Raw genomic sequence first — 13,966 nt, forward strand, 5'->3', positions numbered from 1 at the left:
TATTTTTGTTTAAAATTTCCTAATTATGTGTATATATTTATATGTATACATATATAATTTTTTCCAATTACATGTAAAAACAATTTTTAGCATTTGTTTTTTTAAATTCTGAGTTCTAAGTTCTCTCCCTCTCTACCTTCCCTCTTCCCTCTTTGAGAAGGCAAGCAATTTGATACAGATTATACATGTGCAGTCATGCAAAACATATTTCCATATTAGTCATGTTGTAAAAGTAAACCAGACCAAAAAAAATCCAAGAAAAATTAAAAAAATTTAAAAAGTATGCTTTAGTCTATACTTGGACTCCACCAGTTCTTTCTCTGGAGTTGAATAGCACTTTTCATCATGAGTCCTTTGGGACTGTTTTAGATCATTATATTGCTGAGAATAGCTAGATCATTCACAGTTGTTCATCTTACAATATTGGTAGTACTGTGTATAATGTTATCCTGGTTCTTCTCACTTCACTTTGAATCAGTTCATATAAGTCTTTCTAGATTTTTCTGAAATCTGCCTGCTCATCATTTCTTATATGTCACAATCGTATACCACAACTTGTTCAGCCATTCCCCAAATGATGGGCACCCCCTCAATTTCCAATTACATTTTAATCTGGTTCTATACTTAGGATTGCTGTAGGCCGCATGAGGACTACAGGTTTGGTGTGACAGCTCTGTACTACACTAATGAAATGAAATCCCAATCCCTACATTTCAACACGTAGGTAGAAAATTTGTCTTTTGCTATCCAGTTGACACTTTACTTTGTCTTTTATAGAAGCAAAGAAATGAGCAAAGACTAAGACTTTAGCTGTGAGTCACTTGACCAGTGAGCTATATATCTGCCATGTTGAAATATGCAAGCTTTGGCTATCTTTTGCTCACACTCCACATCTCTAAGTTGGGCACAACAGAGGAAAGCGTCAGTTTCATTTGAGTATTTCTCCTGACCTTGTTCCCACCCCCCACCTCCATCCCACTCACCACTCCCAGATCCGGGAAAAGTTGGGCAGAGCAACAGCGGTGATGTCTGACTTTGTGGGTTCTTTCTCAGATCCTTTGGTTACTCAGCCAGGCAGTGCCACAGAGATTTCCTGACCTCATTTGCCCAAGTTGAAGCCTCCTGTAAACAAGTTAGGTGAGGGAAGATTGAGTTCCACTATAAAAAATGACTGAATGAACAGGCTCTTGCCATGTCACTTCCTTCCTAATGAGAAAGCTGTTTTATTTGTTCTCAAAGGCAGCCTCATCTGGCAGGAGCTGGGTAAGGGAGTCAGGGGGTGGATTTGGCTAACTCATCATGGATTCGTACTGGCAACATTCTAGAGGACAGCATCCTGACCAAGCAAAAAGCCTTCCTAAATATTTACTTCTCATAGACAAATCAAGACTGTACCCTGGCAGATATTTCTAGTCACCCATGGAAAAAAACAGGAAACGTAAACTGAATTTGATGGTTGTGGGGTAACCTCATCCTCGAAAAAAAAAAAGCCAAGGAGAAAAGGCACTGAGACATTCAGTTGCCTTGAAGGTTACAGCTTCAAGAGTTAACATTAGATTACTTTAATAATCCCAACCTTTCATTTCCTGATTTGGAGGGAATTAGAATCATAAAGGGACTTTGGAAATAATACAGCATATCCCCATACCTACACTTTACAGATGAAGACACAGAGGCACAGAGAAATTAAGCAACTTGGCTAAAGTCACACAGCTGATGAGTGGTGGAGTGGAGAGGGGGAAGGTCTACTGATTCTCAGTTTCCCTGTGCCAAAAGTGAGGTATTTAAAGCTGATGCATCCTCACCTAGGATTGTATAGATGTAGCCAAGTAAGAAAGGGGAGGACGGAGCTTACACATGACTACCATGAAAAGATTCTGTCCCAGGATGATTTAGAACTGAAAGATTCTCCACTCCTTAGAGAGAGAGTGAGAGAGAGAGAGAGAGAGAAAGAGAGAGAAAAAAGAAAGAGAGAGAGAGAGACTATCAATACCTGATACTTCATGCTATCTCCCCTTGGGGTGTTTTATTGATCTTGTTCCATGTTCTATGTCCAACTAATCAACAAACGAATATTTTAAAGGACATTATATCATATACCCATATATAGTGGGCTGCAGATGCAAAGAGAAAAAGGAACCATCTTTCCTTTAAGGAGTTTATGTTTTATTGGGATAGACATGGACAACAGTGCATATGCATATATGGCTATTTAGTTGTTGTTCAGTCATTTCAGCTGTGTCTGACTCTTCGTGACCCCGTTTGGGGTTTTCTTGGCAAAGATCTTGGAGTGGTTTGTCATTTTCTTCTCCAGCTCATTTTATAGATGAGGAAACTGAGGTAGACAGGGTTAAGTGACTTACCCAGGGTCACACAACTACTACGTGTCTGAGGTCAGATTTGAAGTCAGGAAGAGGAGTCTTCCTAACTCCAGGCCTCATGCCCTATCCACTGCACCACTTATTGCCCCATACATGGATATACATGGATATATTTATACATATACATATATATATATATATATATATATATATATATATATATATATATACACACACAAATACACATATATACACACACATATATACTATACACCAGTGGAATAAACTCAAATAGAAGTAAGGGGCCGCTAAACTTTTCATTTGGTTCCCTGTGAGTTGAATATTGACTTGAAAAATCACGTATTAAGTATCCATGTTTTATTGTTTTTTTATTTATTTTGTTAATATTTCCCAATGACATTTTAATGTAGTTCGGACTACACCAGGGACTGTTACCACCTGTGGGCTATTAATTTGATCTCTCTCTCTCTCTCTCTCTCTCTCTCTCTCTCTCTCTCTCTCTCTCTCTCTCTCTCTCTTACACACACACACACACACACACACCCATGCATTTGTAAATAGGCATTCATATATACATGTATATATTGTAGTCTGCTCACACCAACAGTTTATCACATCATTTGCCTACATGTGCTATCAATATTAGTTTTTCTTTGGCAGATGTATTATCCTTCTCATGGCCGCACAGCAACTAACATCAATAACATTTTTATTCTCAAAAGATGGACTTTTGCTTTCATGAGAAGCTTACAGTCAATAAAAAAGTTCTGGGGCTGGAGGAACAAAGATGGCGGTGGCGCCTGCGGCGGGAGCGGCCTCGGCGGCAGCGGGGCCAGCAGCCGGGCCAGCAGCCGGGCCAGCAGCGGGGTTCTCTGCGGCAGGAGGGGGTGGCGCTGAACAGGGGCCCGGGCCCGCCTGGCCCATTGCCGCCTCGCTGGTGACAGGGCCTGCCCCGGGTCTCCACTATGCCCCAGGCCTCGGAGCACCGACTGGGCCGGGCCCGTGAACAGCCCATCAGTGTCCAGACCCGGGTGGGAGCCAAGCTACCCATCGGCTCCCGGGCCAGAAGCAAGGAGCGCCGAAGCCCAGCGCCTGCGCCGAACCCCATGCTAAGGCCGCTGCCCCCTCGGCCCGGACCCCCTGAGGAAAGGTTCAAGAAGCTGGAGCTGGGCGGGGGAGAAACTCAGCCCCACGGCCCAGGGGCCTTCTCCGGGCTGATCATGGAGTGCCCCTGCCCGGCTCACCACCTCCCACTGTGGCATTGCCTCTGCCGTCCCGCACCAACCTGGCTCGCTCCAAGTCTGTGAACAATGGGGACTTGCGGCCAGTAGGGGCTTTAGGTGGACAAAGAGGCTGCGGGAAGCTGGGGGCTGCGCCGAGCCGCCTGACTCTCCAGCCTGAGCCCCCAGAGCTGAGACGAAGCACCTCTCTCCGTCGACTTGGCGGCTTCGCTGGTCCCCCTACCCTGATAACCATTCAGTCAGAGCCCCCTCCCACCCATGGCCCCTTTCTCACATCTGCGCGGTCCCTGGAGTCTTTCCACCCTGATGACAAGATGACTCACCACATACTGCTCTTGGGGTCTGGCCATGTTGGTCTCCGGAACCTGGGTAATATGTGCTTCCTGAATGCCGTATTACAGTGCCTGAGCAGCACAAGGCCACTTCGGGACTTTTGTCTTCGGAGAGACTTTCGGCAAGAGGTGCCCGTTGGGGGCCGGGCCCATCAAGTGTCCAGCCCCGGGTGGGAGCCAAGCTACCCATCGGCTCCCGGGCCAGAAGCAAGGAGCGCCGAAGCTCCTTTGCAGATGTGCTGGGAGCTCTGTGGCACCCCGACTCCTGTGAAGCTGTGAATCCTACACGTTTCCGAACTGTCTTCCAGAAATATGTCCCTTCCTTCTCCGGATACAGCCAGCAGGATGCCCAGGAGCTCCTGAAGCTCCTCATGGAGCGGCTACATCCAGAGATCAACTGGAAGGGCCGCCGTGCCCCACCCATCTTGGCTGATGCCCCAGCCCCCTCTCTACCCCGACGAGGGGGGCCCTCCTTGAAGAGACTGAGCTGAGTGATGACCAGCGAGCCAACCTAATGTGGAAAAGATATTTGGATTTAGAGGACAGCAAAATTGTGGACCTGTTTGTTGGCCAGTTGAAAAGTTGCCTCAAGTGCCAGGCCTGTGAGTATCGCTCCACAACCTTTGAGGTTTTTTGTGACCTGTCCCTGCCCATCCCTAAGAAAGGGTTTGCTGGGGGGAAGGTGTCTCTTCGGGATTGCTTCAGCCTCTTCACCAAAGAGGAAGAACTGGAGTCAGAGAATGCCCCGGTGTGTGACAGATGTTGGCAGAGAACATAGAGCACCAAAAAGTTGACTGTACAGAGGTTCCCCCCGGGTCCTTGTGCTCCACCTGAATCGGTTTTCTGCATCTCGAGGCTCTATTAAAAAAATTTCTGTTGGAGTTAACTTCCCTCTACAGCGACTGAGCCTAGGGGACTTTGCCAGTGATAAAGCTGGGAGTCCTGTATACCAGATGTATGCCCTTTGCAACCATTCCGGCAGTGTCCACTATGGTCACTACACAGCCCTGTGCCATGGCCAGACTGGTTGGCATGTCTACAATGACTCTCGTGTTTCCCTTGTCAGTGAAAACCAGGTGGCCTCCAGTGAGGGCTACATGCTGTTCTACCAGTGGTGCAGGAACCAGCTCGGTGCCTGTGATAGCCCTCCAAGTCCCGGGACCTGTGAAGCCCTCTTGATGCCCACAAATCCCAGACCTCCCATTTACCTCAGAGACATCTATTTTTGTGTCTTTTTAATCTGGGAGGGGCTGTCTCCCCTGTATTTTTTTTTTATTAAAACAGAAACAAAAACAACCCCTTAACACCTGGAGGCTTTCCCCGGCCTCCCAGACCTGTGTACAGACTGCCCAACCTCTTGTCCATGTACAGCCCCCATTCCTGCTGCAGTCTCACTTTTTGTGAATAAATTTAACAGGAAAAAAAAATTAAAAAGTTTTGCAGTTTACTGAAAGCAATCCAGCCTACCATTCTTCTCCTTGTAAATTTGGGGTCCAGCTCATTGTCCATCTGGCATCATCTGTCCCAGATATACATATTATTGGACAAACTCTAGAGGGCACCTACCTAAATGAATGTTGAAATCTGGACTATAGATACTGTTATCCACTTGATGTTTCCTGTGTGGATAGATAGGCCAAACTCCTCGGAGTGATTACTGATCTCTTCTGTGAGATTCTGCAATGTTCTGGGACTTGATAAAATCAGCACAACATTGTTTGAAAATGGGAACATCTAGAGAATCTCACCATCCCAAGGGAATCTTTCCTCAACCTCTACTCTGTGCTGGAGCTTCTCCATCACTGTGGAGAATACCTTGGCAAGCTTACATTTCCCTGTTTTATAGCTTATTGGATGTTTATATGAGAGGATAATTGAACAAGGTTATTTCTGTTGTTGCATCTTCTAAGGAATCTTGAATGATCTTGATGTATAGATGAGAAATATCTTGCTGTAAGAGAACCTATCAGGAGTCATTCTATGTCCCAGAAATGAGTGCTTTTTTTCATAATCACCAATAAACAATAAGTGACAATGGAATCTTATAGTCTCTACACCTTTTATTTGAATGTGAGGTGGTAAAGATGTGTTCAGTTATCGCTTATGAAATCTTTGCCTACTAAAAACCTTATCACAGATGCTCCTGATTTGTACATGGGTGGCTCCAAATAAAGATTGCATATGGATGAGAGACTAGGCATATGTATCTGGGAGTTATTGATATCCTATCACTTTTTTCAGTATGAATAACTTCTGAGATATTTTCTATGTATAGTGTGATTGCACTGGCTCATTCTTCCACAGGCAGTTTGTTTCAGCCATGTATCAGGGTTCAAGGTACCCTGAGGGACTGAGGTGCTCTCTTCTCTAATGCTATTGGCTTAAGCCTCCAGCAGTTGTTACCCCCATTGTTAGAGGCCTGGGACTAGCACCCCACTTCCATTTAACTACTTCAACTGTTTTAGCTCGTATAAAAGGATATTTACTTTGAAGATATAGCAAGGACAAAGTTATAACTTTCTTCCCAACACCGTTAAGCGTATTATTTCCTGCCCTACCTCCACCTCTGTGGGGAGTGGGCTGAAAACCAAGCTCAGTTCCTATGTAGTATTGGTCCTACCAAGCTTTCATGTGATGTGACTAAAGGTGAGTCTTCATAGCAGCTTCTTCTAATTTGGTTGAGAAATCCACTCCCAAAGTTCACTTGTCATACCTTTGGCTGCAAAAACTGGTGTAGTCTCTAACTCCAAGATTCCTGTGGCTTATTTTCCTCAACTTTTGAAACTCAAAAGGTTGGACACTCCACACCCCTCTCCTGGGAAGGAGAAGAATAAATACAGAGGCCGAGAACCAAGGCCTGTTTCTCAAAGCCACTGAGCTTGGTGAGGAGAAGCCCCCAAGTCTTCTCTCCTTATAGAATTATCTGTCACCAGACACTGTGAACCAAGGAGCCATACCACCAGAGCACAACTGAAGACAAACAGAGAAGCTATCTGTGGCCTCTTGGTTATTTCTTTCAAAGAGCCTCCTCTTCATCACAGAGCTAGCTGACCAGAACTAGTAATAGAGTATCTATGCATGGCCCACGGTGGTACTTCAAAGAGTATATCCCAGGTCATCATGACTCTCCCTAAAACAGATCCCTTAGACTCCTCCATGTAGAAAGATGCCCTCTGAGTCACTCTGAGTATGCACCAGACCTTCATTATGCAGGCCTTTGGTATCTCCCCCTCCTTAAGATACCTTGCATATTGGTTCCTTATTGCCCTCACAACTGGATTGTCTCCAGCATAAACCTCTATATATCCTCGGTCCAATATGGCTGCTTTCCCCATCTTTGTTCTCTTTGTTGCTATTTCTATCTCCTTTATAAGCACCTAAAGGATTGTGATGTTAGGGTCCAGGTATGGCAATCCTAATATCCTTGAGAGAGAAAATAATTTATTAAAATGTTTTTTGCAAATCTCTTCCATTTTTCTTCTGTTTGATTTCTCCCACTTTTTTTTAACCTTACATGTCCTTGAGAGGACTTTGGTTAGTTAGGTATCTTGCCATACTCTCTTTAAACTGGTTTTACTAAGCATTCTCAAAAGAGATACTATAAAAAAGCATATATATGTATATATGTATACATACACATACATACATACACACACATATACATAGACACATGCATTCATACATATATGCATTTTGGGGGGAGGCGAGCTCATTTAGTATTTTATTTGAAAATGCCTAGTAAGATAAACAAAGGCTATTTGAAGTAACTCTCTAACTTTTTATGGATGATGTCATGCCCCTGTCAGCACAGGAGAGGCAGTATTCTAAGCTGTGTAGCTGATCAACTCAAAATTTTTTGTGGGAGCACTTCATCAAATTCTAGCACCTAGATGGAACGCTGTGCTCTCTGCCTGGCACAAAGGCTAGTGAATCTCTTTTCTTTCCAGCCTCTCTATGTCCCACGGGATTCCCCTGGCCCAAACAAAACAGAACAAAACACAACAAAACAACCATCTGCTTGTAAAATAATTCTGACCAGTCACTTGGAATTTCCTGTCTATGCTTGTCCAGCTGAGCTCTAGTGTGCCAATCTGTAGGATGTACTGCAAGCAAAACTCAAAATGTGCCTCCCTTGCTGAGCTAGTAGCTTAGGATTAGAATATTTGGGGATGGGGGAACGCTGCTTCCTTGGTCCATTTTTTACAAATGCTTTGTGATCATTCATTATGGATGCTGAGGGTTATGCGATCTTATGAAACATAGATAAATAAAAAATTAATAGTAATGTAGCTACAACTTGGGATCACTACTGTAGTTTCATAAGTTACTAGAAATACTAAACAAATTTAGAAATATAATACAAGAACCTTGAGATCTTAAAGGGAACCATAAATTTCCATATGGAAAAGACTTTGGTGATTATCTAGTTCTGTCCCCTTTAGATTACAAGTGACCAAATTAAAGCTCAGAGAGAGGGAGACTTGGCAAACATTACAGAAATACTAGTGTCAGAACCAGATCTAAAACCTAGGTCTCTCAATTCCCCTTCTACTTCTCTTTAGAAAGAAGGCCTAGGTCAGGAAGATTTGAGTTCAAATCCAGCCTCAGATACCTACTAGTTGTGTGATCCTGGGCAAGTCACTTAACCCTATTTACCTCATGTTCTTCATCCGTAAAATGAGCTGGAGAAGGAAATGGCAAACCACTCCAATATCTTTGCCAAGAAAACTCCAAATGGGGTCACAGAGTTGGACATGATGGAAATGAACAAAATAAGAGGAGTTTTGGAGAATAAAATCAGTCCCTACAACATGAGATTGTTCAGAAAATCAATGGAGATACTTCATGTAAAAATTATAAAAGTGTGATATAAATGTGAATAATGATTATCATTGTCAACATCACAATTGTGAGCTAATCACTCAGGTTCACAAACATGACTAGCTCCTCATTTGTATTCATCCCATAGATCCAAACCATTGCCAAGACTCATTTCTACCTTCATAACAACTGTCCTGTTCTTCCTTTTTTCTTTTCATTCACACACCTGCCACCCTGGTGTAGGACCCTAGCATCCCTCACCTGGACTATTGAACTATCCTCCTGGGTGGCTGTTTTGCCTCAGATATCTCCAATCTATCCTAAGATGCCAAAGTAACTACCCTAAAGCACAGATCTAACCATGTCAATCCTCAACAAATACTGGTGGCTCCCCCTTCCCTCCAGAGTCAAATAGAAAATCCTCTGTTTGGCTTTTTTTGGGGGGAAGGAGGAGGTGAGGCAATTGGGGCTAAATGACTTGCCCAGGGTCACATAACTAGTAAGTGTCAAGTGTCCGAGGTCAAATTTGAACTCAGATCCTCCTGACTCCAGGGCTGGTGCTCTATCCAACGTGCCACCTAGCTGCCTCTTGTTTGGCTTTTAAAGCCCTTCACAGCCTGCCCCCTTTTGCCTTTCCAGTCTTCTTACACTTTATCCCCCCTCTACAACTCTACAATCCAACAGCATTGACCTACTTGCTGTCCCTTGCCGTCTCAGTTCCTTTGAACTGGCTGCCTGACTGTCCTCTCTTCCCCAATGCTGGAGTGCTCTCTCTCTTCATCTTTGCTCCCTGGCACCTCTGGCTTTCTTCAAGATGGAGCTCTAATCTCACTTTCTGAATGGATCATCTCTAATTCCTTACTACTACTAGTGCCTTTCTTCTGAGGTTACCCTGTCTTTTCACTACATGCATCTTTACATAGTGATCTGCACGTTCTCTCTCACATTAAAATGTGAGCACTTTGATGAAATATTTTTCTGAATACTTACCAAAATGCCTGGAATAAATAGATAATTTCTTATTGACTGAGTACTATTTTAATACTATGCTTCCTTCTCAGAGATCAGTTTGACTTACAGAAAAATCACAGATGCTCCTTTGTTGTTGTTCAGTTGTATCTGACTCTTCATGGCCCCCATTTGGGATTTTTTGGCAAAGATATTAGAGTGCTTTGCCATTTCCTTCTCCAGCTTATTTTATAGATGAGGAAACTGGGGCAAACAGGGTTAAGTGACTTGCCCAGGGTCACACAGCTAGTGTCTGAGGCCAGATTTGAACTCAAGAAGATGAGTCTTCCTGACTCCAAGCCCAGCACTTTATCCACCGCACCACCTAGCTGCCTATACTCCTTTGTAGGGGCTCCTAATTTGTCTGTTCCCAGTGGTAGGCTAAGTAGGAGGTAGGGGAGGCCATTTTAGGATAGTTACATGACAGCTTCAGCCCAAGATCCAATCATGATGCCATTATGGCCTTGGGGGATCAGTGGATGACAGTACAATGTGGAGTAGTGTTTATTTTGTTCCAGACAAGTGACTTTTCCTTATACACTGAGGTTTGCACAGTCCTTCCCTTGGCCCCGCCATATACCGAGTTGCCCTCCAGTGCAACGTCATATCATAAAGTTCTCACCAAAGCCTGTGGCTGAAATTCCTGAGCCTATGAGGAGGATGGCCTGGAGTTCACAAGATTTCCTGAAAAGCAGCGAAGTTTACAACTCACTGTTAAGCCTACTGGAACCAAGCTTGTTAGACTTGAAAGCTAAGGATTTTTATTCTACAATCTTGGCATTCCATGGGAATGAGAGATAGTATGGCACAGTGGTTAGAGTAGTGGGCCTGAAGTCAGGAAGACTGGAGTTTAAATCCCACCTTGGACTCTTACAAGGTGTGTGATCTTGGGCAAGTCACTTAACCTCTGTCTGCCTCACTTTCCCCAATGTAAAATGAGTATGATAATAGCACCTACCTCCCAGGATTGTTATCTGGCTCAAATGAGATAATATTTGTAAAACACTTAGCACAGTGTCTGGCACATAGCAGGTGCTTCATAAATGCTTATTACATCAAATTCCATTCCACAGTGGAATGAATACTAACTTTGGAGTCAGAGGACTAGGATTCAAATTATGCCTCTGAAGTTTACTGCCTAGGTGACTTTGAGCAAGTTACTTAATTTCCATGGGCTCCAGTTAATTATCTGTAAAATGAGTGAGTTCGTCCAGATGGTCTTTTAGGTTTCTTCTAGTCCTGGATCGACATGCATTTAATCCTGTGAAACTGAGTTCAAGCCCAGACGCATAGTGGTTGTATGACAGTGGACAGATTATTTAACCTTTTGGTACTCTAGGCAGCTCTCTATGGCTATAAGCTACAGAGAAGGGGCCATTTTGTACTGGGATTTACAAGTTCTGACCAGAAGCTCCCTAACTGGGCTTTGTCAAAGAAAAAAAGAAATCTTCGTATTCTCTGGGATTGAGGTGCTATTGGGAAGTTAGTCTTGGAAGTCACCATAGAGGGGAATACTCTAACCCTTAACTTCCTTCTGAAGTCACTCTGTGACAAAGCATATAAAGTACAATAAGCTTAGTCACTTTTTAGTCATATCCACCTTTTCATGACCCCATTTGGGGTTTTCTTGCAAAGTTACTGGAGTGGTTGGCCATTTCCTTCTCCAGCTTATTTTTACAGATGAGGAAACTGAGGCAAACAGGGTTAAGGGACTTGTCCAGGGTCAGACAGCTAGTAAGTGTCTGAGGCCATATTTGAACTCAGGAAGATGAGTCTTCTTGACTCCAGCCCTGGAACTCTCTCCACTGTGCCCCCTAGCTGCCCTTAGGATGAGCTAAATTTCAGTGGGAGGAAGGCATGGGTTTGCCTTGGTGTGTATTCAACCAAGGCTTGTCTAGCTTACTAAGAAGTGGATGATGCCCCTCTTCTACTGGCTGGGAATGTTTCCATCCTCCACTTCTGGGAATTATTCAATATAAAGTATCAGTATGGCTTAGTTAACAAGTGCTGGACTGGGGAGTCATGAAGACCTAGGTTCAAATGTTACCTTTGACACTTAACTAGCTATGTGACCCTGCCAAGTAAACTAAACTTATTATTCTACAGTCTCTTATTCTCCAAATGAGCATAATAACACTTGAAGTACTTCATAGGGTGTTAGGAGGCTCAAAGGACATGAAGACTTACACATGTTAAAGTGTTATATAAATGTCAGTTATCAGTAATGAAAATAAGGAAGCTTTGGACTTGACTTGTGTTTAGCATAGCCTATGTATTAAAATTGTACCTTGTTCTTGTCCCCTGACCATCTCACCTTCCTAGTTAATATAGCAAGTAAGTTTATAAGTAGCTAGTATAAACTAATAATAGGAGGAAGTAAGATTGCAAAGGGGAACCTTGAAATAATTTGCAGATTGTTTCATATATCAAAGGAGCACGACGTTACTTGCAAACTGTCTCATAAATTAACTCACATTCTGAGGCTATGTGCTAAATCAAGGGAGGCCAGCTAGGCCTTACTGTAAGGGTCCCTTGGTCCTGCTAACTGCCCGTGGTCTATAAGCCTCAATAAGTTCCAGACATTTACAGTAAGACCAGAAGAACATGAAATGTTGCTGATAACTTTGAGATGATGTGGATATGGTAATTAACTCCAAGATGGCGCAGATAAAGTTAGTCTATCCCCCACCAAAACCCTATAAAAATGTGACCCCAAACTAGGGGTCTATACCCCTCGAGTGCTTCCAGCTCCAATCTATGGTTACACAAATCACTCTGTGCCTTTTCCCCTCCCTATTCTCTTCCACATGCTCCTTGCTTCCTTCTCCCATCCCATCCCCATTCTCATCCCAAAGCTGTCTACCTCTCCACTGCCCCATTCCCCCTCCAATGCTGTTTGTCTCTGGACTTTCTGTGCCTTATTAAACTATGATTAAACTATTACTATCTGCTGCCATTTATGGTCTTTTCTGGTATCAGAAGAACCAGGTGTGCCTGCCTCTATTCAGCCCAGAGGGACCCCCTTGTGGTCTTATTCCCTCAATTAAGAATTCCGTAATTTAATTAGCAATTCAGCCTAGTATGAAGAATATAGGACTTGGATTTAGAAGGCATGGATGAAAATTCCAGGTCTAACACTTATTAGCTCTGCAACTTTGGGCAATTCACAACATCTCTGAGCCTCAGTTTTCTCTTCTCTGTAAAATGGAATAATTGCAAATCACAAGAAATAAGGGAAACTAATAAAAGGTTTTCACTTATAACTTGTATCGGGAGGATGTCCCTTCATGTATTAAAAAAGTGAATTCAGGGGTCAAGGGGGAGGAAATCCAGGTTGTAATAAAGTATCCCATAAAAGCCTCTTCTGTCTCTGTATGTCTCACAAAATATCTCATTTTCCAGTCTAGAGGAAATTTCTTTGATTCTTGTTGGGTTCCTAATTTCTCTCTACTCATTATTTCTCATTCATCACTTTAAGCTGGCTAAGGCAAATTGTAGCAGATCAATTCACCCAGGTTTGTGACCCCTCCCTCTACAGAGAAGACAGTCATTACTTTGAAGCTTTTCCTTGCCTCATGCTAGGTGCTGGATATGTGTTCCACTTTTATCTAGAATTACTCAGATTCCGCATGTCTATCCCTGTGGGCTGGCATCAAACTAATGGTAATCAGGGAAGGACTTTTTTGCTGTTCTTCTCTTTTGGAATGCTAAGGTTATCAAGTGCCTTTACTGAGTCTCACCTTTGTTTAAATGGGGCAGGTAAAGTGGATTCCTTTTTGTTTTGGAGTGTTTCTTAGCACTAAGGCAATCAGGAGTCATTGATTTGTACATGATGTGGTGCTAGAGATTGAGGAACTTTCCCACACCCTGGTGCTGGTGGTTGAGGAACTATCCCACACCTTGGATGGTGGGCCCTGAGCCCTCAGGGTCCTGAAGAGCACACATGTACTGGAAGGTTAGCATTTGACTTTTGGGGGGTGCACTCATTGAAAGAGTATTGGTGATGAGACTCTGAGCAAGCTGTTGAAGCAGCCCCCACTGGCTTTGAAGATCCAGATGTTGGTGCTTCTCTGGTAACTGAATTGCGATGGATAGACCGGTTTGTGTTATTTGCTCTGTTTATATAATGCATGGTTGTAATTTCTGTTTGTGATTTCTCTGAAGTTCAGGGTGCTGGCTTTTCCCCCTGAACTAGGTGAATGATATATGTGTGTTTAATTAA

At 43.4% G+C, this 13,966-nt stretch overlaps 1 pseudogene; it reads left to right on the forward strand.

The window, feature by feature from the left end:
- The first annotated feature begins 3,304 nt into the window (after nucleotides 1-3,304).
- On the forward strand, nucleotides 3,305-5,093 carry LOC118839531 (annotated as a pseudogene).
- The last annotated feature ends 8,873 nt before the right edge of the window (nucleotides 5,094-13,966 follow it).

This window comes from Trichosurus vulpecula, chromosome 2 (assembly GCF_011100635.1).
Source record: "Trichosurus vulpecula isolate mTriVul1 chromosome 2, mTriVul1.pri, whole genome shotgun sequence".
Taxonomy (NCBI): Eukaryota; Metazoa; Chordata; class Mammalia; order Diprotodontia; family Phalangeridae; genus Trichosurus; species Trichosurus vulpecula.